This window comes from Hypanus sabinus, chromosome 7 (assembly GCF_030144855.1).
Source record: "Hypanus sabinus isolate sHypSab1 chromosome 7, sHypSab1.hap1, whole genome shotgun sequence".
Lineage (NCBI taxonomy): Eukaryota > Metazoa > Chordata > Chondrichthyes > Myliobatiformes > Dasyatidae > Hypanus > Hypanus sabinus.
Window position 1 is genome coordinate 70,725,518 of NC_082712.1, and position 27,260 is coordinate 70,752,777.

The window sequence follows — 27,260 nt, forward strand, 5'->3', positions numbered from 1 at the left end:
GAAAGCTTCAAGTTAGTGAACTGGGTGATATTCTGTGAATCAGAATGAATACATTATAGTTGTCACGGACTTTATTAAAACAGTTGTAGGACAAGTGTGTCCACATAAAACCATTTGCCGTCTTCTCTGATCAGGAGCCCTGGAAGAACAATGAGATCCAGAACCTGCTGACAGCCTGTCAGAGGTATTTGAGTCTGGTGACCAAGAAAGTTACAAGAGGTCTAGGTACATTCTTTAGAAAGGAACCTCACAGGAAAAGTGGCAATTCTGAACTAAACTTGAGTAAACAAAGGATGCTCATCAATTGTGGCAAGTACTAAAGACCTGTGCTGATCAACTGGCTGGAGTGTTCACTGAGATCTTTAACCTCTCATTTTGGCAGTCTGAAGATCCAACTGCTTCAAGCAGACTTCACTTATACTGATGCCTAAGGAGAACGTGGTGACCTAGCTCAATGAAAAACATCCAGTAGTACTTACAACTACTGTGATGATGATTTGAGAGGCTGGCAATGAAACATATCAACTCCTTACTGAGAAGTGTTTGAATATGTTCCAACTTGCCTACTAGAGAAACAGATCCACAGCAAATACCATCTCATTGGCTCTTCACTCAACCCTGGAACATCTGGACAGCAAAGGTGCATACTAAAGTATGCTCTTTATTGAGTACAGCTTGGCATTCAACACTATCATCCCCTCAAAGCTGATCAATAAACTTAATATTATTAATAAGGTAATCAATACCTTATTAATTCCTCAATAAAGTATCAAGTAGGCCTCAATACCCCCTGTGCAATTGGATCCTCAATTTCCTCATTTGCAGATACAAGTCAGTTGGGAATGGCGACAATTTCTGCTCCATGGTCTCCATCAGCACAGGTGCAATGAGCCTATGTGCTTAGCACCCTGTTCTCCTCCTCTTACACTTATGATTGTGTGGCTAAGCACCGCCCCAATGTCCTATTCAGGTTTGCTGATGACACCACTGCCATAGGCCGTCATCTAAGTTGATGATGAATCATTATTTAGTAAGGAGATTGAAAATCTGACTGTGTGGTGCCATAACAACAACCTCTTACTCAATGTCAGGAATCAAAGAAGCTGATTATTGACTTCAGAAGAAGAAAACTAGAGATCCATGAGCCAGTCCTCATCTGAGCTTGAGAGGATCAGCAACTTTAAGTTCCTCAGTATTATTGTTTCAGAGGACCTACCCTGGACCCAACACCTAAGTGGAATTTTGAATAAAGCACAGAAGAGCTGTTTTCTCCTTATGAGTTTGTGTAGATTCAGCATAACATCTAAAACTGTGACAAATTTCTACAGATGTGTAGAGGAGAGTATATTAACTGGCTGTATCACAGCCTGCAAAAGAATCACCAATGCCCTTGAATGGAAATCTCTACAAAATTAGCAGATATGGCCCAGTCATTCATGGGTAAAGCCCTCCCCATCATTGAGCACATTAACATGAGGCGTTGTTGCAGAAAAGCTGCAACTATCATCAATGCCCCTGTACCCCCAACATTCTGCTGTGATCAGGAAGAAGGTACAAGAGCCTCACGACTCACACTGCCAGGTTCAGGAACAGTTATTACTCCTCAACCATCAGGCTCTTTTACCAAAGGGGATAACTTCACTCAAGTTCGCTCGCCTAAATCTTCCTATAACCGATGAACTGAGTTTCAAGGACTCTTCATTTCATGTTCTTGATATTTATTGTTTATTTATTTATGATATTTATTTCTTTTTGTATTTGCATAGCTTGTTGTGTTTTGCATACTGGTTGAATGCCACTTTCAATGGGTCAATGGCTCAATTTAATATCAGGAAATGTATGTAGTAAACAACCTGAAATCCTTATGAAATCACCTAGTTCCCTTGGCTGCATCAGTCCTGCCAAGCCAATGAGATGGAGACAGCTCTCCCAGCCTGCACCCTGGTTGTTTGGATGCTGTGTAATCTGCTACCCTGTGACAACTCAGTGCCAAGAAACAATAGACAGAATACTGCCTACAATTAAAGGAATTATATTTATGAATCTTAACTAAAGAGTTAGTAAAGAAAAGAAAAAAAAACAGAAAGGGCCCACCATAATTAAACACAAGTTGGATCTCAACTCTTCCAAATGTCATGCATATTCACTGATCCTCAGTACACCCAGCAGTTTGCTCCATTGAATCACAGTCTCCCACTGGGTCGAATCCTATGACCAGTTCTCTCCAGTGTCCTCTCTTTTTATCTCCCACTGAACAAAAGCCCCAGCTCACACTGGTCAGGCACACAACACAAAAACACACTCCCATCATTGGACGGCTCACATTCCAAAGCAGCTGTTATCTCTAACCATAACCTAAACATTGCTCCTACAGAAAGACTATTACATTAGCAGTGAAACCTTTTCCAGGGTGTTACACTTATTCATTGCAGACATCCACAAAACAGAGTGGAAAAAAACCCAAAGAAAGAATGACAGAAAACGGCTAAAACCCCAAAGAGCCCTCCCCTTCCCATGCACAGGCAGCAGCAAAAGCATCAACCCTCCTCCCTTTCCCTTCCCCTAGTTATTTCAGCTAAAGCATCAGCCCCCAAAGCACCCACCATGTAGTCACAGGCCCAGAGAGATCATGATCCAGAGACCATGAAAAACTACTGTCTATCTTCATAGTTTGATACCTCAATAGGCCCTCTCTCTCATTAACAAGGAAGAGATATTGCTCCCACCACAGCAAGAGGGGAGGCCAAAAGGTCTCTGTTTCAATGTTACAGACTGCAATGTTGCTTGTCCAAGTATCTGGACTCAAGAAATAGCAGACTCACTCTCATCATTGTGTGTATGAGAGAGAGAGAGAGAGAGAGAGAGAGAGAGAGAGAGAGAGAGAGAGAGAGAGAGAGAGAGAGAAGCCACTCGAGTGCAGAGGCCACCAACAGCTACACTTGCTGCCTCAGTGTTTCAGTTTCCCATGTTGCTTAAATCAGCCACGTCGGTGAGGGATCAGACCATTTCAGGGCCTCACCCTGAAAGCACACATCTTCCAAGCCGCTCCTGGAGATACTGAAATGTAGGCTGCTCGGTGAGATCTGAACAGCGGGAACCCACCATCCGCGAAGAACCTAATTTGAGAGCAGCTGCAGATCATGGAGACGCTAGGACCCCAGCCACCTCGGAAAGGAATAAAGAAACATGAGGACAGGAAATTTAAATTGTTTTGCAAATGAACTGGGAGAAGCCACCCAGCTCCATAAAAAGCTCTAGCACCATCTTCAGCTTCCCCCATTGTCTTTCATTAATTCTATTATGCTTATTATTCTATTATAAATTTATTGTGTATGCCCACAACAGAATGAATCTCGGGGTTTTATATGCTAACATATACGTACTTTGATAATTACCTTACATTGAACTTTGAACTTTTACACATTGGGGGTTGCTGGAGACAGACGAGATTACAGAAGGATGTGAAACATACCCAACAAGTAAGGCTCTATTATCTTTTACTGGTTCAAAATATCATCAGGTGGCCATTAAAGTTTCAATTGACCTTAACACCTCTATTGTGATGAAAGAATTCAAACATCTTCAATTTACAGTAATTAATATCCATAACTGAGAAGCCAATTCTGTATAAAAATATCAGCAGCCTACTGTTCAGACCTCAGAAGTGAGTGGGTGACAAGGGCCCCTGTTGTTCTCCTTGTGCACAACTAAAACGGAAAGAATGCTTGATTTATAAGAGTGCCTGTGTTCTGGGCACAATCATTTTAGTTATTTTAGTTCTATTATTTTACTATTGGCAATGACATTTATTTCTGATGCACCATCAATAACTCTAGGAGACTGGAAGTGAACAATAGGCTTTTATTAACAGTGACAAGGGAGCACAACTATGTTGAAGACTGAGGGGGGAGCAGTACCCCAATCACCTTTATACAGGGGTCTGTGGGAGGAGCCAGAGGAGCAGTCAGCAGAATAGCGTGTCCAGTCAGGTATACATAGTTTACCACAACTTCGATAGTTACTTGGAAGTTTCACTGGAACAGCTAACGCTTAGCTTTGTTGCGCGTGAGAAAGGGATTCGTCCCCAGTAGCTGATCAGTCCTAAATCCTAGGCTGCTTAAATCTGAGCAAAGGACTGAGTCTACTGCTGGAACCCTATTCCCTCCTGTGTGGAGTTAAGATACGCCACCTTAATAGCCGACTTAGGATAACTGCAGTGTTAGAAAGAAAAGTGAGGTTGTCATGGGCTGAGTTGAAATCCCACAGGAGGTGTTGCCATGGCTGAGTCCTACAAGAGGCACAGGAAAATTTGTAAGTGTGTTTTTTTAAAAAAGTAATTCTAAAATGCGTGTGTCTGTGTGCGCACCCTGATTGAATACATCAAAATGTATTCAATTGTGTGGAAAATCATTCATATAGCCCTCTGGCATAGTATAGTCCTGCATTGATGGATTGGTGAAACAGAGATCAAGTGATTAATCTTCTCTGAGGGAAGTGCTTTCTGTCTTGTTGAGCTAATGGAATTTGTCTCTATATTGCAGGGTGCACTTTGGTAACATAGAAACACTACAGACTGCCACACCCTCCATATAATGCAAATCAATAGCTTCTATCCTAATAACACCAACTCCTGCCCTTCTCTATCTTTTATCCCAGGTGTCAGCAGCTTTACATTATTGCCTTCAAGACTGAGGACTTTTTTAAAATTTCTTTATTCTCTTTCTTGCTATGCCAAGACCCCCGAAACGTCGACAGAGCTTCTCCTTATAGATGCTGCCTGGCTTGCTGTGTTCCACCAGCATTTTGTGTGTGTTGTTTGAATTTCCAGCATCAGATTTCCTTGTGTAGGTCCTTTACAGTTTTCATGTCTGCACCAACCTTTGGACTTCCAGATTATAGCATCTGTTTATACATGAAATCAGAGTTTTTTCCACAAGCTGTACTTTGTCGACGACATGCAACACCTATCATCCAGTAACTTATTACAGTACTTACCTGGACCCAGAAGCTCATGGTTATCCTCGTTGCACGAAAGCTGAGGCTGCAGCCTACCATGCAATAAATTCATCTCAAAATCTGGCCTTGGCCTACCCAGTTGCGCTTGACATGCCTCATGCTGTTGCTTCTTTACATAATCGTTCAGCCACCCGAGTGACTCATTATGAGACTGCATTGCTATCATCTACTGCATGATGTTGAATCTGGCCATGCTCTTGCCAACTGAAGATGAATGGGAACTGCGTGATTGGTTCAAACAGCATGAGTGATTCAAACTACCAGGCTTCCATGGCCAGACCTATGAGATAAACCATTGCAAAACTCAGATTTAATTTTCTTTGTCGATGACTTTTCCTCCTGATCTTTGCTTCAACAAGAGCTTGCATCCTTTCAGCCAGTATTACTCCATACAGACTCCTGTTATGCCGTCAGAGTAGCATATGATGATGGGCAATTATGGAGCTACGTGGATTGCTAAACTCTTGGGGAACTCCAATAAAACATGGCAAGTTGATTCTCTCCACTATTCAATTACCTTCTTGTATTGCAGTTATTAAGTGTAGGGCTCACACTAACAGAAGTGATGAAATATCTAAATGTAAAAAATGGGCTGATTCCATTACCAGGGCAGCAGAGGATCTTTATGGGCATAGGGTTCCCTACTGAGTCAGGCTGTCAGTTCTTTCCAAATTCTATTAATGAACTTATACAATTTCCGTCTGAAGCACCTGAGGCCATAAAAACATTCATGGATTAAATCACACTGTGTACAGGACTCTAAGGGCCTCTGACATCACCTCAATGGTTGTTCTGTGGTGCTCTTTGCTCTCCTCCCCTGGCTTGACTGTACAGCACATGATTTGACATGTGAGAAAATGGAGAATAATGGTTATGATTGAAAATGAGTGATATACACTAGGATTTCTGGCCTTAGCAAGAAAAGTAGTGGCAAACTGTATGATTTTTTAGAGACTGAGTCCTGGGAAAACACTGCCTGTAGCACTGTTGGACCCTTGCCCTGGAGATCACTCGTGCTTTTCCAAATGGACTTTATTTAATTACCCAAATGCATAGGTTATAATTATGTGTTCTTCATTGTATGTTTGTTTTCTTGGTGGGTAGAAGCATTCCCAGCTCAAAGAAATTAAGTTATTACTGTCACTAAACTCTTATTGCGAGAATCTATTCCTAATTTTGGAATTCCCAAAAAGATCTTGAGTGATAACAGCCACACTACACTAATGAAGGAACTAATGAAAGCCAAGCAGGGAAAATGCCATTTCATCTGTCCTTACTAGCCCCTACTGGGGCAGCTGAAAGACAGAATAGGGTCTGGAAAAGTAAGCTGGCTAAATTGTCTGAACTAAAGTGGCCAGAGACAATTTCACTGGCCCTCATGACAATGTGCTATGCTCTAAAGCATGTAACAGGACTATGTGAGCATGAAGTAGTACTGGGATGTACTAAGAGCTTTCCAGTCTCGACTTCCTTTTTAATAAAGCGGATGGACATCCATACTGCATGTGGAAAAATGGCACATTTTGTGTGGCCTTAATGCAAACTCTTAATGGTTTCCATCAAGAGGTATAAAAAAGTCATAACAACTGCAGAGTGCCATATCTACCAACTGGGAGATTGGGTAGGGTAAGAATTTACCAAGGAACCAACAGCTTTGAGCCTCATTGGGAAGGTCCATTTCAAGTTGTGCTGACCACATACACCACTTTAAAACTGCAAGGAAAGCTGGCATGGATACACACCTCACAGTTAAGCCAGTGGTGCCACTGGACCAAGGAACAAATGACTAGATTAGAAGAGCTTCAATGATAAGGAGAGATGGACTGAACTCTCAATCTTTGCTATTTTTCACCTTAAGTAACCAATATGCATAATATATGTTGAGTAATCTGGATGTTGTACATTAATATTTTGATAATATTCAAGTAATCTAGTAGACACGGGGGAGGGGGAGATTGATAAGTTCGTGGCCTGAGGTAGAAGGAGATGAGTTATTAACTTCAAACTTTCTGCATTTTCACTCAAAGAGTTGAACTGCATGTGCATGTAACAAGATCTGTATAACTCATCTCCTTCTACCTTAGGCCACAAACTTAACAATCACCCATCTTTGGACACTTTCTGGAGGTCCAAGATCCGTATGCTCCATGACCGCTGGACTAAGTGTGTAAATGTGGGAGAGGACTACGTTGAAAAATCAATGTGCTAGGTTTTCTAAAATTGACTCCTTCTACCTTAGGCCACAAACTTATCAATCACCCTTCATATGTATATTATTTGTTTAAGTAATTTGTTACAGTTTATACATAAAAATACATTAATTGAATGCTTCATCATGCCGCCATGCCATACATATGCACCTCGCTTAAAGTAAAGACGAAGCTAGGCCTGAATTTCAGACTTTCATGTGTCCTTTTGAACTAGTTCTTTGTTTTAAAGTTACAAAACAACATTGGCATGGCATTTTTTTAAATGATCCCAACACGGCTACCAACCTATTAAAGTGCAGTGGGCCATTCGAACTGAAAAAAAAATGCTATGAGGGATGGTGGAATCTAGCAGAAACAGCCCAGCACGTGGAGAGATGGTCGAGTTTAAAACTTAAGCAGCGAGCACATATTCTTTGGAAGTGAAGACACAATCAAGATATTTGTTTAAAAAGACCACAAAGAGAAGAACTCCGGGTGTATTTTGAGTGAGTACCAGTTGATAACAATAGCTTGGTAAGTCAGAAAAAATGATGAATTTGATTGCACAACAGGTACTTGGCTCGTGTATACTGAGTTATTGGAACAATATTTTGAAGCAACTGAAATAGCAAATGAGATGTAAGTGCCAATTTTGCTGAGTTCATTAAGTTTAAAAGCATACATTTTGCTTTGAAGTTTGACAGCTCAAACAAAACCTGCAAAAATATGCTTTCCTGATATTGTCATAGTGATGCAGGAACATTTAGAACCAAAGCTATTGTTGATTGCAGAATACTTTAGGTTTCGTAAGCAGAATCAAAAGGAAGGGGAGTGCATTTCAAGATTCAAAATTCAAGATTCAGAAACTTTGTTGTCATTCTAACTGTACATCAGCTCTGCAGGGCAGAATGAGACAGTGTTTCCCAGGAGCAGTGCAATCATAACATAACAATAAATAGTAAAACACAACAGCCTCATGTCAGTTAAAAACAAGTTATAAGTGTCCAGTACAAGTTAAAAGTGTCCAAAGCAGAGTCAAGTAAAGCAGCTGTTTAGCAGTCTGTCTGCCTGTGGGAGGAAGCTGTTTAGTAGACTTGTGGTTTTTGTTTTGATGCTTCTGTAACATTTACCTGACAGCAGAAGAACAAACATGGAGAGGGTATGAGGGGTCTTTAATGATGTATCGTGTCTTCTGGAGGCATCGACTCTGAAAGGGGTCTTGGACAGAAGGTAGGGAGACCTCAATAACCTTCTCTACTCTCCTAACCACCCTCTGCAAGGCTTTTTGTTGGCAGCACTGAAGCTGGAGTACCAGGTTGTGATGCAAAAGATCAGCACACTCTCAACCACTCCTCTGTAGAATGTAGTTAAGATGTTAGTGGGGAGTAATGCTTGCTTAAGCTTATGCTTGTTTCAAAATACGTAGCTGAATTGAAGAGATTGCCTGAGCATTGTTAGTTCAGTAATAGGCTTAATGATTCATTGAGAGATTGTTTAGTTTGTGGAATCTTTCAGAACGAATTCAAAAATAGTTCCTAACTGAAGCATAACTTACATTCAAGCAAGCAGTGGAAATTGCTGTTTCAATGGAAACCACAAACAGAGATGCAATTGAGTTGCAGACAGAAATGAAAGTGAGTGTGAACAAAGTTGCATTGTCTAAATAGAAACTGGCCTGGCCAAACATATTCTCTTACTAATATGGCAGGGATGCATATACACCAAACAAATACAGATGTAAAGGTGAAACTTGTAGAAAATGCATCAAAATAGGACACATACTAAAAGCATGTTGGGCAGATGAAAATAAATGGGCTGCTCAGGGAAGAGAAGAAGCTACAATGTCAAATTAGGGTTTCAAAAGGACACTAAGCTGCATGCTGTTGTTGAAAAAAATCCGATAATGATAAAAGTGACGCTGAATTGTGTGGCCTTGTGTCTGAAAATTAAAAATAGATGTGCAATATGGTTTATGCCAGAAATGAACAGAAAATTAATTAAAATAGAATTTGGCACCTGTTTGGCTGTATCATTCATTTCACAAAATGAGTTTCAATGGCATTTCAAACATACCAAACTGAAGCCTGCAGTTATCCAACTAATAATTAGAAGGTCTAGCGTTATGGGGGCATAATTGGCTGAGACAGCTACAACTTGACTGGAGACCCACTTATGAATTGCATGGCAAATTCCCTGCAATAATGTCAACTGAAAGAGAATTAAGAAATGTACTGCTGTCTCCATGCCGAACACTTTGAACTGCTTCTCAGCTGAGGACAAACAGGTGTTGATGCCAACCTCTGTATCTCTGGTTGGAGAGCAATTTGGATCAAGAAAGAACCATGCTGCTCAGAGGAAGAGTGGGTGTGACAAAAACAGTGGTCCGACTGCAACTGTTTTTGTAGGCAATAAACCTAAGAAAGCGTCTGATCCTTTAATCAGGCAGTTACTTGTGAAATGTGGCTTGGGTTTAAGATGGAGGTGCGTCGAAGGAGCTTCACAAAAGCTGCAAGCATTCAGCTTTTGTGATTGTAACACGCTGTAAGGTTTCGCTGCTAATGTAATTGCTTCTGTAAAGTTTCACACTAATGTACTGCTTTCTCTGTAGCAGTAATGTTTGGTTTATGACTGGAGATAACAGGATTGGAACGTGGTGGGGCCTATCCAATGAAAGGTATGGTTTTTTTTCTTGTGAGTCTGGAAGAGAGAGTTTCACAGGTTTTTTTTTGGTTGGTGAGAGGAGAAGAAGGAAAATGCGTGTGGAGAGAACTGGTAGACCACCAGATGGAGTGGACAGGGAGCAAGGTTCCAAAGGTCAGCAATGCTTAGAGGGGTCGATGGTTGATGAATGGCTGTACTTGTGAGCTCCAATGTGCACTTTTTACTTTTCTCTTAAAATGGGCACTTTTTCCTTTTATTTCCTTTACTAACCATACAGGCAAAGTAAGAATTATATAGCTCAATCATTTAATCACATAGTGTTTACTGTTTGTTATTTTAGGGTACTGATCTGTAACAGGGGACACATTGCGTACCATGCACCCAAACGAGATTTCTTAAGTTTGGCCGGGCAGGCCCTATATTAAGCTGCCAGCTGAAGCGAAAGTTACATGAGTACAAAGAAACAGGTTCTACTCTGTGTGTATTAAGCTTCATGAAGTTCAAGTGGAACACAAAAAGCTGCTCATAAAAGTAAGTGCAAAGACCAAAGCCCAGCCGGATGAATGGAAGGCCATAAAGAAAGGAGTCAATGGAGAAATGGAAACAAAGGATTTTCAGATGATGTTGTGGATGAGGAAAACAAGAGGAAAGATCAGATTGTAATGGGAGAAAATGAAGGATTAATAAGAGTATACTCCAAAGAGCTAGATGCACCTTCCCAAGATCAAGATACAAAAACTAGAAGAAGAAAAGGGAAAAAGAAAAAAGGTGGATATTGCTGTCAGAACCATTTCCTGCAGTCTCAGAATTAACTCCTATGAATTCTATGGAGGAGACCCCAGAAGCTCAGATTGTGTCACAGCCACAAGTCTCTCCTACCAAGCCGAATGAACCCACTTGTCAGGCAAAATGTTATCCCACAAGAGTAAGAATTCCTCCACGGTGGCTAAGATTTTAGGCCTGAATGGAACATGTTTATAATTTGCCATGATGGGTGTTAGAGGGAGCTTTGGGTAGATTTACACTTACACTTACACTTTTACAAAGCCATTTACACTTAAATGGCTTCAGCCACCAGTCTTCTGTTCTTTGACAAAGTACTGTGTATTGAGTTCATAACAATGTATTTCCTAAAAGCTGAGAACCCAGTTCATGTGTAACAATGCTGTCCCTAAAAGCTGTGAATACCGGAATGCTAGGCCAGACGCTGTGGATGGAAGTGTGAGGCTTACAGCTAGAGTCGGAGACAGCATTATCTATACTTTGTAAATATGAATTGTGCTCTATGTTATCACGTAAGATACCAAATAAATGTATTGTGGATTTAACTTGCATTCCTGACGGCTGTGAATACCAACCCAGACATGCTGGCGTCAGGAGAAATGGATGAAGTCAGAAGGTATGATGTTTTATATGTAATTTCAAAAGAAAGCATTGTCTATACTTGTAAATATGAATTGTCCTTTGTGTTTAGCAAATAAATATCGAGCCCACATTGGGCTAGCAGACCTTTCTACTGAAAGTATCTTCATCTGTATGATGCCTGCAGAACCTTGTGTTGTCGAATAAAGAAGCTGCTTTGTATCTACCAGTAACTCTCACTCTGGTGATTTCATTCATGACACAACTTTTGGTCTCTGGAGTGGATTCAAACCCAATCAAAGGTGTTGTATTTGATCAGCTGTAGTTGTATTATATACTGTGTGTACTGTTGATGCATTCTCTATTGAGTTGTAGTTTTAGCTAAGCAGGGAGGAAGATTGTATATTTTATCTTTCAATAATATTTGAGTAATTTTGTATATGTATTATTTTATTAAGCATTCTTGTTTGTTTAAATCATTAATTATTGGTTATATGTAAAAATACTAATTACACATTTCATAAATATCCCAAGTGATTGTGCATTCCTTGCTTAAAGAAAAGATGAAGCTAGACCTGCATTTCAGACACCGTGTGTTGCTTTGAATTAGTTTAATGTTTTAGAATTACAAAACATAAGACTGGACATCTATTTTCTGCCTAAGTGCGGAAGTATTCCACAACACTAATATTCCTAACACTTTTCACCTTAGTTCTGAATACACATTGATTCCTAACCAGTCAGGTTCCAGGGCAGACTCCAGAGAGGTCCTGTACATTCAGCAGGTGAATTGCCAATGTGGCCTATACCCTTGAATCGTAGTGAGCTTGATTCTGTGTTTTATTTTGATAACAAAACTAAAACTGAAAAGGGAGCAGGCAATTGCACTGCCCAAAGGAATGTCTGTTGCCAATGCAACTGTTTGGAGGGATGATAATAACGTACCTACAACAGATTGCATAACCTCTCTTGTGCTGAAGCTGCTTCATGGTGATAGGGGTGAAGTATGTTACTGTATCTGGTGAGGGGTGGGACTAAACTTAGGTAACAGTAGATACAAAGCATATACCATTGATAACCCTCCAAATCCTGTTAATGGTACATACCGGGTGAGTAGTCACCTGGCCTATCACTGGCTGACAGTAGTACCCAAAAGAAAGGTATCTTTGGCCTGAACTAAAGTTGTGGAGGAGTTGCTATATGCCTTATGTGGTCCTATAAGGTATATGCACAACCTTCCCACACTCTCTTTACATCCCTCTGTGTGGGAACGCCATCAAAGGAGGCTTATATTAACTGAGTGTTTCTGGATAATAGCATCCCTGTTTTGAGGATCTGCCAGACTTACTCATAATATATGACCTCAGCGCTGGAGAAATTGACTAATAATACAGCCTTAGCACGGCATGATATGAGTCAGGCCATTAATGTCATTGTGGTGAACTACATATACCTGTTTGGACACGCCCCTCTGTTGACTGCTTCTGTGGTTCCTCCCACAGACCCCTGTATAAAGGCGATTGGAGGCACTGCTCCCCCCTCAGTCTCCAGGATGTTGTGTGGTGGTCTCTTGCTGCTAATAAAAACCTATTGTTTGCCTCCCATCTCCGAGAGTTATTGATGGTGCTTCAGTCAGCTTCGCTGAAATAATGGCAATACACACAGAAACCCTTCAAAATCAATTAGCATCGGACCTTTTGTTGGCTGGAGAGGATAGTACTTGTGTTACCATTGCCCAGGAGTGATACATGTTAACACTGATATGTCTGACAATATCACCAATTTAACTGCGCACATCCAAGTTGAAGCTGATAAAGTTAGGTGATTGAGAAAGAGCTGCACTAAAATCCATCCTCACCTTACTGATCATTTAACTGGCTTCACTCTTTACTCAGGCAATGTGGCAAATCCATTGTGCAGTGGGTAATGGGAGGTGCTTTCTTGTTATTTGTCAAATTCCTTTTAATTTGTTGTCTGAGATTGTTCTGTAGAATGTTAGCCCACAGAGCAGCAGCCTCCATCATGATAGTACAGCTAATCGCCCCTGACAAAACTCACAGAGGTTCAGAGACTCAGTGCTATTGAAATTCTGTATAATTTATGCTGTCCTCTGCAGGGCAAAGAGGAAGGAGTGTGGAAATTGCAGTAAGGCAAAGATAGCCTGGGGCATTTGTAGTCAAGTTGGGCCTTTGAAGTGAGACTGCCAGAGACACCTCTGCTTACTACAGACCAAATAGTCTGCGGCAATATGTACTCAAGCCAAACGATTGAGGCCACTGCAGTGAGAAAGGTCTTCATAAAACATAACATTACCTTAGAGACAAAAGGCAGTGTTGGAGAAAGACAAGGTAACAGAAGGATGTGAAAAAACTAAGGTCTAAGATCCCAAAAACTAAGGGTCTATTGTCATTACTAACTTCAAAATATCATCGGCTATCCACTTGGTGTTTTGATTGACTTTTAACTCTATTGACCTTACTTGGGTAGTGGGGTAGAGATACATCTCTACCAAAGCAGATGTAAAGTGCTTCTTCACTCCATTAGCCTGCAGATCACCCTTGGGAAAGGTGTAGCACCTGCTTAGACCCAGGATCAGTGTCATATGAAGCCACGGGAGTGGTTTGTGGATGGTCAAAATAGCAGCTGGGGCACATCATAAGTCCTGGTTTTGAAATCAGTGATGCCAGGCAGACAATCTCTGAAGATAATGGCTTGGGTCACCCATCCTATAAAGACTGCACAGATGAAGGCAATGGCAAGCCACTTAAGTAGACAAATTTGCCAAGAACAATCATGGTCACGGAAAGACAATTATCGTCTATGTCATACAACATGGCATATAGCAAATGAACGATTGCCCTTACTAACTTCGAAACATCATCAACTGTCCGCTTGAAGTTGTGATTGACTTTAACAACTCTTGAGAATGGCAACTGATCTTGTGAGTAAGGAATTTAAACATATAGTTTACAATCATCAATAAATGTAACTGATAAGCTAATTCTGTATAAAAACAACAGTTTACTCTTTTGAGCAATGGCCAATCACTGATCTGAAGTGTAAGAAGACGTAGATCACTCAGGTTCACCGATTGAGTGCATAATCAGTGATTCGCAGCAGTTTAGTGTTTTTGAGCATCAGCCAATCAGTGAACCAAAGCATGAGAAGATGTAACTCACTCATGTTCACCTAATGAGTTCATAAGGCATTGATTCATGGTTTTCTGAGCAGTGGCCAATCAGAAAATATTAAAATAAAGTGGGAGCGAGCAGAGTGGCCTTTGTTGGAGTGGACAGTGTTAGAGAGGGGAGTTTTGAACCATCGGCAAGGAGAGGCTTGAGTGAAAGAAAGCAAAAAAGCTGGAGGTAGAGTTTTTCCTCAGTTTGTTTATTGTTTTCTTCCTTTGTATTTGCACAGCTAGAACAGTAGGGATGCCAGGCAGGGTAGTTGAATGCTCCCCCTGTGAGATGTGGGAAGGTAGGGAGACTTCCAGTGTCTCTGAAGACTGTACCTGCAATAAGTGCATCCAGCTGCAGCTTCTAACACTCCGTGTTATGGAATTGAAGTTGGAACTGGATGAACTCCACATAATTTGAATGGCAGAATGGTGATCGATAGGACATACAGAGAGGTAGTTACACCCAAGATGTAGGATACGGGAAACTGGATGACATTCAGGAGGGTGAAAGGAGTTTAATGGCCAATGCAGAGCACCCCTGTGGACATCCCCCTCTACAATAGATATACAACTTTGGATATTCTTAGGGGGATGAACTAGCAGAGGAAAGTCACAGCAAACAGGTCTCTGGCACTGAGACTGGTGCTGTGACTCAGAAGGGAAAGGGGAAGAAGAGACGAGCAAATTGTGATAGGGGATTCATTGCGTTAGGGGAACTGACAGGAAGTTCTGTTTATGAGAACATGATTCCCAGATGGTATTTTGCTTCCTGAGTGCCAGGATCCAGGATATTTCAGATCATGTCCTCACTACTCTTAAGTAGAACGGTGAGGACCTAAAGGTTGTGGTCCATGTAGGTATCAATGACATAATTAGAAAGAGTGACAAAGTTCTGCAAAGTGAGTTCAGGCTGTAAGGTGCTAAGTTAAAGGGCAGGATGGCCAGGGCTGTGATCTCGTGATGGATACCCATTCCACATGCTAGGGAAGCCAGGGGTAGGAAGATCATACAGGTTAACATGTGGCTAAGGAGTTGATGCAGGAGGGACAGCATCAGATTTTTGGCTCTTGTCAGTGAAGGTGGGGCCTGTACAAAAGGGATGGTTTGCACCTGAACTGCAGGGGGGTAATTTCCTAGTAGGAAGGTTTGCTAAGGCTCAACGGGATACAGGGTGGGGGTGGGCTTAAACTAGAGCTGCATGGGGTTGGGAACCAGAATGCCAGAACAGAGAGTGGAATGGTGATGGAGACAGATGTTAAGACATCAGACAAAGTCAGAAATCAAAAAGTTGAGCACAGCGTAACTAATGTCCTGAAGTGCATACTGCATATTTCAATGCATGAAGTACTGTAAAAAAGACAGATGAGCTCAGGCCATGGATCAACACATTGAATTATGATACTACAGCCATTAGTGAGACTTGGTTGCAGGAGGGGCAGGATTGTCAGCTTAATATTCCGTATTATCATCAGGATAGACTGAAGAACTCGTCAAGTGAGGATCTATGGGTGAAAATGAGGAATAAGAAAGGTATTACTAAGTTAATAGGGCTATATTATTCAAAACCCAACAGTCTGTGAGATTTAGAGGAACAAACTTGTAGACAGATCACAGACTGTTGCAAGAAACACAAGGTTGTTATAGTAGGTGATTTTAACTTTCCACATATTTACTGGAACTCCCATACTGTAAAATGACTAGATGAGATGGAATTTGTCAAACGCATGCAGGAAGGTTCACTTTATCAGTATGTAGAAGTCCCAACAACAGACTGTGTGATACTTGAGCTGCTATTAGGGATTGAGATAGGGCAGATGACGGAAGTTTGTGGAGGGGTAGGTACATAGATGGTAGGGGTATGGAGGCTATGGTCTGGGAGCAGGATAATGGAAGTTTGTGTTTTAAGTGGTTCAGAACAGACTAGATGGGACTAAAAGCCTGTTTTTGTGCTGTACTTTTCTATGATTCCATGGCTTTATGACATCAGAGCAGTGAGGGCCAAAGGACCATTCTGTTCTTCTTGTGCACAAGAAAATAAAAAGAATGCCTGTGTCATAACAGAGCACGTGCTCTGGGCCCAGTTATTTTAGTTATTTTAGTTATTTTATCATTGGTGATGACAGTTACTACGACACTTCAGCTCACTGCACATATGCCTATCACCATGCCTACCCTTACTAATCCTACTTGCAAACATTAGTTCCATATTTTTCCAGGGCTAACTAATGTTTTGTGCAACTGTAACAGGTTGTTCCAACTAATGAATCCAGTGTCTTGGCCAATGAATGACAGCATGTCACTTGTCTTCAGCCCCACCCTTCATTACCAATTTTCACGTAACTATGTACTTGTATCCCAAGGACTGTCTGTTCAACAATACTCCCCAGGGTCCTGTCATTCATCATGTATGTCCTGTCCTGCTTTAACTTTCCAAAATACATTATCTCATACTTCAGTGTGCTAAATTCTATCTTCCATATACTTGCTGACTTTACCAGTTGATCTATGTTCTATTGTAACTTTGGACAACCTTCTTCATTGTCCACTCTACCATCAATTTTAGTGTCACCTGCAAGTTTACTATTCATGTGACCAACATTCAAATGCAAATCAGTAAAATATATGACAAAAAATAGAGAACCCAGGATTAACTTAATTGCATCTTGTAACAAAGGGTGGTTGATGAAGGTAGAGCTGTAGGTGTTGCCTACATGGATTTTAGTTAGGCGTTCCTTATGGCTCAATGAAAAGATTAAGGTTCATAGGATAAATCCATGGTGAATTGTCCTTTTGGATTCAGAATTGCCCTTTGCCCATAGAAGACAGAGGGACTTACTCTGTGATTAGTTGCATTTCATGGATATCTGTACTAAGACCTCTGCTATTTGTAGTGTAAATAGTGTAGATGAACTGGGTGAAAATACATGTCAGTGGATTAGTAAGTTTGCAGATGATATGAAGGTTGGTGGTGCTATGGATAGAACAGATGGCCAACAAAGAGACAGGCAGACAGACAGACATACTTTATTGATCCCGAGGGAAATTGGGTTTCGTTACAGTCGCACCAACCAAGAATAGTGTAGAAATATAGTAATATAAAACCATAAATAATTAAATAAAAACAACTAAATTATTCCAAGTGGAAATAAGACCAGGACCAGCCTATTGGATCAGGATGTCTGACACTCCGAGGGAGGAGTTGCAAAGTTTGATGGCCACAGGCAGGAATGACTTCCTATGATTCTCAGTGTTGCATCTCGGTGGAATGAGTCTCTGGCTGAATGTACTCCTGTGCCTAACCAGTACATTATGGAGTGGATGGAAGACATTGTCCAAGATGGCATGCAACTTGGACAACACCCTCTTTTCAGACACCACTGTCAGAGAGTCCAGTTCCACCCCCACAACATCACTGGCCTTACGAATGAGTTTGTTGATTCTGTTGGTGTCTACTACCCTCAGCCTGCTGCCCCAGCACACAACAGCAAACATGATAGCACTGGCCACCACAGACTCATAGAACATCCTCAGCATCATCCGGCAGTTGATAAAGGACCTCAGTCTCCTCAGGATGTAGAGACGGCTCTGACCCTTCTTGTAGACAGTCTCTGTGTTCGTTGACCAGTCCAGTTTATTGTCAATTCGTATCCCCAGGTATTTGTAATCCTCCACCATGTCCACACTGATCCCTTGGATGGAAACAGTAAGTGTGATTTAGATACTTTGCAGAAATGGTTAGGAAAATGGTAGATGGAATTCAACCCAGCCATATGTGAAGTGTTGCACCTTGGTAGGTCAAATGTAAAGAGACAGTATACTTTAAGGGCAAAACACTTAACAGTGTTGATGAGCAGAGGGATCTTGGGGTCTTGGTTCATAGCTCCCTGAAAATGGCTACACAGGTTGATATGTATGGTGGTTAAGAAGGCATATGACCTGTTTTCCTTTATTAGTCAAGCCACTGAGTTCAAAAATCAGGAACTTATATTACAGCTTTAGAAAACTCTAGTTATGTTGATCTGAAGTGATGCATGCAGTTCCAGTCACCCTATTATAGGAAGGATGCCGAGGCTTTGGAGACAGAACAGAAGAGATTTACCATGTCACTGCCTGGGTTTGAGGGCATGTGCTTTTACAAGAGGTTAGACAAGCTTGAGTTATTACTTACAGACTGTCAGAGGCTGAGGGAAAATCTGATAGAGGTTTATAAGATTATGAGACACACAGATAGAGTAGACAAGCAGTATATTTCTCCCAGGATTGAAATTTCTTATACCAAAAGGCATGCATTTAAGTTGAGAAGAGATAATTTTAAAGGAGATATGAGAGGCAAGTTCTTACACAGAGTGTGCTGAGTGCCTAGAATGCATTACCTAGAGTTGTGATAGAGGCAGATACATTAGGTACATGAATGTGTTGAAAATTCAGGGATAAGGACATTGTGTAGGAATAAAGGATTAGCTTAGTTGGCAATTTGATTACTAATTTAATTGATTTGGTGTAACATTGTGGGCCAAAGGGCCTTTTCCTTTTCTGCACTGCTCTGTGTTCATGTTCTATGTCCTAACTTTGTCAGCATTCATCAGTGATGCAAAAGATTACATAGCATGATCAAAAAATAAAAGGAAAGTTCCCTCCAATGTCCTGGCTAACACTTAGCATAAATGTAGATTATCTGCTCTTTGCAATTCTATTGCTTGTGGAGTTTGCTTTGTGAAAATTGACTGCTTTCTTTTTCTAAATTACAGCAATTGAGTAACTACACTTGAAAATCTGCTTCATTGAATATAAAAAAATAGTAAATCCTGACATCATGAAATTCTTATATAATCTCTAATTTTTTTTCTTGTATGTGTCCACTGATTACTTTCAATGATTGTCCACACTTAGTGGGTAAGTACAGAACACTCAGAACACTATGAGCCCTTGCTATTTAATAAAGCTAATCTGAACAAGGTCCCTTATGACCTTGAATACTCTCGCCAGTCAAGAAACTGGGATTTTACAATGAATTTCAATGAACTAAATGGGCTTAGCGCTTGAACACTTCTAAAGATCCTTTTTTTGTTCCACAGTTGTTATTCTGACAGTTTGATCAAGTGAAATATGTGAATATTCTTATTGTCTGGTTTCATTAATATTTCTCTTCAGGAGAGAGTGCTGTGGTGAGTAAATGGTTTATAATGCCAAAGGGATATATTAATACCATTTTTCTCCCCTTTCCTTTTATTGAAGTCGAATACGATCTTGGCAAATAAATAATATGGTTATTGTGGAGTATCTTAGGAGAATGCTTCTCCTGATTTGCCAAAAATCTTTGAAAATTATTTTCACTTCTCTGTAGATATTTGTACTTTCTGAAATGGAATTAAATTTTATTACCTCCAAACTGATGAATGTTATTTTAATGGTTTTCATCTTTGCCTCGACTGTGACCTATAAAATATACTTTTTAACCACGACCTCCTAACTTCAGCTATCTTTGCATTATATTCCTGTGACTTTTTCAGTTTCATGATTGGAATGTGAAGTACCTTGTCCCATCAAAACACAAATATTAAATCCTTACAGAGTGCCAGACAATATCATTTCCTTCAGATTGAAATCAAGAATTTTCCTTCTCTGTATCAAATATTTATTTGCCTCCATTATTTACACTTTAATTTATGGAAATTTCCTTAGGAGTGTGCTTTCTCAGGGATGACTTATTTCAACAGCCAGTTTTGAAGTGACTCATGAAGACAAAATGGAAACCACAGAAGAGTGCCAGTCTACTAGGTAATATACAATACTTGAAGTGAGATGTATCAGAGGAGCAAAGACTGAAAAATAGCTGCGGCATTGATGCAGCCTTGCCTGGCACAGATTTATCTGGAGGTTGGCTCTCTTGTGGATCCAATGGTTAGAATGATGCTTCGATGACGAAGCCATTCTGAGAGCAGCCTAATTTAGTAAAATGCTGTATATAATCATTTTGCTGTTTGTACACTTTGCTCTTGTTAGCGTGTACTGATTGACAGCAGTAGTTCAACTTCTGCAAATTTCCTCTAGTTTCAAGAGGATTTGTTTCACTCAGGCTTTATGGGACCAATGTAGAATCCATTCTGTCTATGTCTCTCAACATCCAATGGCTGAAGAGGATTCAGGGTTTCAGTCAGTTACCTTTCTTTGTTTTTTTATCAAATTTTTCTTTGCCCAATTCAGCTTCAGTATTTTACAGTAAAAAAGTTGATGTGTATTGTTGTATCTGGTGGATTTTAACTTCATGCACATGCCAGCACTTCAGTAGCATTTCATTCTTGAATGTTTTGGTAGGGTAGATGGTGGAGCTGATGTTTCTCTTGGTTCGCAGATTTAGAGTACTCGTTCTCCATTCAGAATAGAGCTGAGAAGAAATTTCTTCATTGAGAGAGTAGTGAATTTTTAGAACTTCTATCCAAAAATCAGTGGAGGCTCAGTCACTAAATATATTCAAAATTGTTGCATCTTTATATATCAAGGAATCAAAAGAAATAATATTAGCGCACTGAAGGAGAACTGAGATAAAAGTGAGCCATGATAAAACGGAATGGTATAGTGGAGAGGGGGAGACGATGGATCCTCTGTTTCTTCTTATGTTCTTACATTCTTAGTTATTACTTGCAGCTAATCTGACCATGATGTCCTGACCAATATCTACTGCTCAATGAAACTCACTAAAATATATCATGAGATCACTTTGCTATTTTGAAACTTCTGCTGTTTGCAAGGTAACCATTGCATTTCCAACATTCTATCAGTAACTCTCCGAGACATCCAATGGTTGAGGAAGATGCTAGATCTTTAAAAATCAGATTATTTTAGGGTTAATTATGGCTCAACATGTAAGTGTACAAGTAGGTTTCCATTGGATTTGCAATATTAAAGCTCGATCCCAGTCGATTTGCCCATTTCAAAATCTATACTTCAGAGATCTCTCAGATTTGAAAGCTAATGTAACATTTTACATGGCTGCCAAGGACTCAATTACAAACAAAAAGATAAGTAAGGTGATTCCTTTTACCTCTCAATTTTTAAACAAAATGTTTTCTTGGAATCACTCATCAAAACATGCTTCCCTGAAGAGAAAAAATATATCATGGAATGATTTAGTATGACTGCTCATTTTAAAAACTAGTTTTATGAAAATTTTAAAGAGTTCTTGAAATGCCAGTGTGAGTTCTTTCACACAAAACAGTTGAGTTTATAATGAAGCTGATTGCGTTCTTTTTCTGCATGGAGCCATTCATCAAGGAAATGATACAGAATATTTGAAAACAAAGAACATTCTCTGTGGTAAAATTATTGTAATAGAGTAACACAGAGGTCTTTGTCTCCAGAACCATTCCTGCGCTCTTCACTCCAACCGTGCATGATCAATACTCAGCAAAGTCCTCAGCTTCTTCCCCTTTTACATTTCACCTTCATAAATTCCAAGCCTGACATAATGCTGAAACCTTCTTCTGCTGGTTCTGCCTCTGAGCTCATTCATAGAACATAGAACAGTATAACACAGGGCTTTGCTAAACTAGTTAAGCTAATGACAACTAATCCCCTCTGCCAGGCCATTCTCCATGTCCTTCCAATTTCTGTAAAGTCATATGCTTATTTAAGAAGCACTTAATTGCCCCAATTGCATCTGCCTCTAATACCACACCTGGCAGCACATTCCAGGCTTTCACCACTCCAAGAAAACTTGCTCCATGCATCTCCTTTGAGCTTCGCTTTTCTCAACTTAAGCGTTGTGCAGGATTGTGTTCAATTCTGGTCACCTCATTATAGGAAGCTATGGAGAGGGTGCAGAGGAGATTTACCAGGATGTTGTCTGGTTTGGAGAACAAGTCATATGAAGCAAGGTTAGCAGAGCTGGGACTTTTCTCTTTGGAGTGTCAAAGAATGAAGGGGGACTTGATAGAGGTCAACAAGATTATGAGAGGCATAGATAGGGTCGATAGTCAGTACCTGTTTCCCAGGGCTCCAATAGCAAACACCAGAAGGCATATGTACAAAATTAAAGGAGGGAAGTTTAGGGGAGACATCAGGGGTAAGCTTTTTACACAGAGGGTTGTGAGTGCCTGGAATGACTTGCCAGGGATGGTGGTGGAGGCCAAAACATTAGGGGTATTTAAGAGCCTCTTGGACAGGCACACAGATGAAAGAAAAATGGAGGGTTATGGGGTAGAGTCGGTTTAGTACTTTTGTTTTAAGGATTATATGGGTTGGCACAACATGGAGGGCTGAAGGGCCTGTACTGTGCTGTAGTGTTCTATGGTTCTATGGACTCACAAGTCCCTTTGCACCTCTGATTTTTAACATTTTTGCTTCATTTTGAAAATACCGCACTCCTTTATTGGTTCTACCAAAGTGCAGGTCCATGCACTTCCCTATATATTATATTCTACCTGCCACTGCTTCATCCATTCCCCAATCTGTCTAAGTCTTTCTGCAGACAGCTCACTTCGTCAACTCCACCTGCCCCTCTGCCTATCTTTGTATCATCTGCAAACTTGGCCATAAAACCATTAATTCATCCAAGTCATTGGCATATAAAATGAAAAGAAGCCATCTCAACACCAACCAATGCAGAACACCACTAGCTACCAGCAGCCAACCCAAAAATGCCAGTCTTATTTCCATCCTCTGAAGATCCAAATAAACAGCATCCTTTGCCTATCCTACATGTTATTTCCTCAAAGAATTCCAACAGATTTGTCAAGCAAGATTTACCCTAAAGAAATCCATGCTAACTTTGGCCTGTTTTATCATGTGCCTCCAAGTATGCCAAAACCTTGTGCTTAATAATAAACTCCAACATCTTTCTACCCACGATGTCAGATTAATTGGCCTATAATTTTCTTTCTTCTGCCTCCCTCCTTCTTAAAGAATAATGCGACGTCTGAAAATTTCCAGTCCTCTGGAACCATTCTAGAATGTTCTGATTCTTGAAAGATCACTACTAATGCCTCCTCAATCTTTGTAGCGACCTCTTTCAGAACCCTGTGTTGTAGTTCATCTGGTTAAGGTGACTTATTTACCTTCAGCCTTTTCAGCTTCCCAAGCACCCTCTCCTTAGTAATAGCAATGGCAGACACTTCTGCCTCCTGACACTCTCACATTTCTGCCATTCTGCTAGTGTCTTCCACAGTGCAGACTGACACAAAATACTTAATAAGTTCATCTACTATTTCTGTGCCCCAGTTACTACTTCCCCAGTGTCATTTTCCAGTAGTGTCTCATTTTCATGTCTCTTTTACTCCTTATATATCTGAAAGCATTTTTTGTAACCTCTTTTATATTATTAGCTAGCCTACCTTTATAGTTAATTTTTTTCTCTCTTTATGGCATTTTTGCTGTTTTCTGTTGATTTTTTAAATCTTCCCAATCCTTTAACTTCCCACTATTTTTTGTTCTATGTTATACCTTCTCTTTTGTTCTTTTGCTGTTTTTGACTTCCCTTGCCAGCCTCATTTGCTTCATTCCTCCTTTGGAATACTTCTTCATCTTCAGCACCATTCATTGGTGTTCTGCCATCATTCCTGGTAGAGTTCCCTTGCAATCAACATTGGCCTGCTCCTCTTTCATGCTGCTGTAATTCCCTTTACTCCACTGATTCATACATCTACCTTTAGCTTCTCCCTCTGAAACTGCAAAGTGAAATCTATCATATTATAGTCACTGTCTCCTAAGAGTTCCTTTACCTTAATCAATTCTGGGTCATTACATAACACCCAATCCAGAATTGCTGTTCCCCTAGTGGACTCAACCACAGACAGCTCTAAAAAGCCATTTTATCATCATGGCTATCCCTCGAGGTCCAGGATGATGGTTTTCGTTCCATTTCCACAGAGCGAAGATGCCTGTGCGTGTGGTTGTTTAACGTGTACTTGATGTTGCATTCCAAGAAGCACATGATACTTCACAAATCAACCAACTGATTCCAATGGCATGGAAACCACGACAACTGGAACTGATGGATTTGTTGCAGCCTTCATCCACCTTCACAGCCATTGAGTTCGAAGTAACTTCATCGGCCTGTTCCACCGTTGAGGTCTTGATTGGATTGTTCTTTGTCAGGGACCTCACCTTCGACCTTACCACCAAGGGTCGCCCTACTGGGAGCATAGCTCCAGATGGCATCGCTCTTGGGATCTCTGGACCACATAAGCTTCTTCACCATGACAAGGTGACAATCCATGGAGAAGAGCCATCTTATAAGCATTCTACAAACTCTCTCTCTCTCTCTCTCGAGATCCAACACCAACCTGATTTTTTAAATCTATCTGCCTATTGACATCCTCCATGATTATTACAACATTGCCCTTTTGACATGCATTTTCTATCTCCTGTTGTAATTTGTAGCCCACATCATGGCTACTTTTGGGAGGCCTCTATATAACTCCCATCAGGGTCTTTTTACCCTTGCATTTCCTTAACTCTATCCACAAATATTCTATATCTTCTGATCCTATGTCAACTCTTTCTATGGATTTGATTTCATTTTTTTACCAACAGAGCCATCACATTCTCTTTGCCTAACTACGTATCCTTCTGATCCATTATGTATCCTTGAATGTTAAGCTCCCAACAATGATCTTCTTTCAGCCATGACTCAAAGATGCCCACAACATCGCAGCTGCCAATCTCTAACTGCGCTGCAAGATGATCTTTTTTATTTTATATACTGCATGTATTCAGATATAGAACATAGAATAGTATAGCACATTACAGGCCCTTTGGCCAACAATGTTGTGCTGACCCTCAAACCCTACCACCCATATAACCCCCCACCTTAAATTCCGCCATGTACCTGTCTAGTAGTCTCTTAAACTTCACTAGTGTATCTGCCTCCACCACTGACTCAGGCAGTGCATTCCATGCACCAACCACTCTCTGAATGAAAAACCTTCCTCTAATATCCCCCTTGAACTTCCCTCCCCTTACCTTAAAGCCATGTCCTCTTGTACTGAGCAGTGGTGCCCTGGGTAAGAGGCGCTGGCTGTCCACTCTGTCTATTCCTCTTAATATCTTGTACACCTCTATCATGTCTCCTCTCATCCTCCTCTCAAAAGAGTAAAGTCCTAGCTCCCTTAATCTCTGATCATAATCCATACTCTCTAAATCAGGCAGCATCCTGGTAAATTTCCTCTGTACACTTTCCAATGCTTCCACATCCTTCCTATACTGACGCGACCAAAACTGGACACAGTACTCCAAGTGTGGCCTAACTAGAGTTTTATAAAGCTGCATCATTACATCACATCTCTTAAACTCTATCCCTCGACTTATGAAAGCTAACACCCCATAACCTTTCTTAACTACCCTATCTACCTGTGAGACAACTTTCAGGGATCTGTGCACATGTACCCCCAGATTTCTCTGCTCCTCCACACTACCAAGTATCCTGTCATTTACTTTGTACTCTGCCTTGGAGTTTGTCCTTCCAAAGTGTACCACCTCACACTTCTCCGGGTTGAACTCCATCTGCCACTTCTCAGCCCACTTCTGCATCCTATCAATGTCTCTCTGCAATCTTTGACAATCCTCTACACTATCTACAACACCACCAATCTTTATGTCATCTGCAAACTTGCCAACCCACCCTTCTACCCCGACATCCAGATCGTTAATAAAAATCACAAAAAGTAGAGGTGCCAGAACAGATCCTTGTGGGACACCACTAGTCACAACCCTCCAATCTGAATGTACTCCCTCCACCATGACCCTGTGCCTTCTGCAGGCAAGCCAATTCTGAATCCATCTGGCCAAACTTCCCTGGATCCCATGCCTTTTGAGTATAACAACTTCATTTTTGTATTCTTCATCCTTTTGGGTATTTGGTCCCCTGTTACACTTAATCGCATCCCACTGATTGCAATTTTGCCCTATCATCATGCTGCACATATATATACCACCAAACAAAACAATATTCTTCCAGACTAAGGTGCACTACACAGAACATATAACTCACAGACAACGCGGAAAGTAATATTACCACAAGTAAACTGGCAACTAGTAAAGTATATTCTGGAAGATTGAAATTTAGCACAGGTACATTTACGACACAAGTTAAAAAGTAAACAGTACAACTCCACTGACACATCATATGTGTAGAAACCTGTGTGCTTGCATGGGGTTCAGCAGTCTCATGGGGAACATTTAGGTCCTTATCCTAATGCTATGAGATTTCCTGCCTGATAGTTGGCATTGGACTTCAGACTTCTGTGAAATAGTGGAAACGGTCTTTGTGTCATTTCTACTTGATGCTCCTTCTTCAATTCTTCTGGTACATTTGTGACTGCTGGTTCTTTCTACTCTAATACACAATTTGATAACGGCATTGATTCTGCTGGCAATCTCCTGCTCTTACCTTCACATTGCTCATCTGTGAAAAATATCAGTCTTGCGTTGTGTACCAAACATGTCTAAAAATGCTTATTGACACTTCGAGTGTTTTTCTTTGTGTAGCAGTACCTATCAAAAACAGTTCCCGTACAGAAATTGACAATGTTCACATGCAGTTACTTTTATTACAAGCTAATTCACCCTGCCAGGAACCTAACAGTCATGAATCTAACCTTTGAAAAAAGAAAATTTGCTCTGTTGTTTGAACTTTACTTTGGAATAATTTGGTCCTCCTGTTGAAATATTTGACAGATATGAGTAAATCTGCAGATCCTGTAAATCCAAGCATTACGCACAAAACGCAGGAGGAACTCAGAAGGAGAGTCAGCACCTATGGAAAAGAGTGAATGCTGTTTTGGGCGGAGACCCTTCATCAGGGTTTGACAGGTTCAATTAATAATTTGGAAGAAAGATAACCCTATTTAAACTTCTTT